Below are 963 nucleotides of genomic sequence, written 5' to 3' on the forward strand. Positions count from 1 at the left end.
ATATATATATATATATATATATATATACATATATATATATATACATACATACATTCATATATATATACACACACACATACATATATATATACACAAACATATACATGTACGTATACACATGCATATATTCATACATACATATATATACATATACATTCATATATTCATATATATATATGCGTATACACACATACACACGCACACACACATGTATACACACACACGAGTGAATGGATAAACGAAAGAAAGAGGCACTCTACGCATTTTGTAGGCGTTAGCTATATTTTTGAATATGTGCGTATGTATATGTATGTGTGTGTGCGTGTGTTTTTATGTGTGTATATGTATGTGTATGTATATATAAGTGTATGTATACATGTACGTATGTGTTTATGTAAGTGTATGTATATGTATACGTGTATAACTTTCACCGATGTTATAACGGCTGAATAAAATATCTTTCACAAAACTGAGGTAAAAAAAAAATGTATATACAGAAAGAGTTGGTGCATTACGAAGTTCCGTGAGATATTTGTTCTGCAACGGTGGAACAAAAGCAGTAATCCAGCGACTGATCTCTTGCAATCTTTTAACCAACGATACAATCATTCATCACCTGATATCAAATATACAAAAGTAAAATAAATAAATAAAACTCCTTGTAAGCCATGTTATAAATTTTTTTTTCTGTTGTGAGCCATTCAGTAATTGCTATCGGGGTCATTCTTTCTTATTGATATATTACCTATATGATATATATTTATATCCGGAGAGATTTTGCTTTGAACTGTTTCCCAAAACACGTAAATCAATCGCTACCCCCAGTGTTCGTAAACATACATACATACATACATACATACATATATACATGCTTTCTGACATATTATGTATCATGAATATATATTATATACATACAGATACGTTCATTCGTATACCTATATATATATATATATATATATATAT

Source organism: Octopus bimaculoides, chromosome 24 (genome assembly GCF_001194135.2).
Source record: "Octopus bimaculoides isolate UCB-OBI-ISO-001 chromosome 24, ASM119413v2, whole genome shotgun sequence".
Taxonomy (NCBI): domain Eukaryota; kingdom Metazoa; phylum Mollusca; class Cephalopoda; order Octopoda; family Octopodidae; genus Octopus; species Octopus bimaculoides.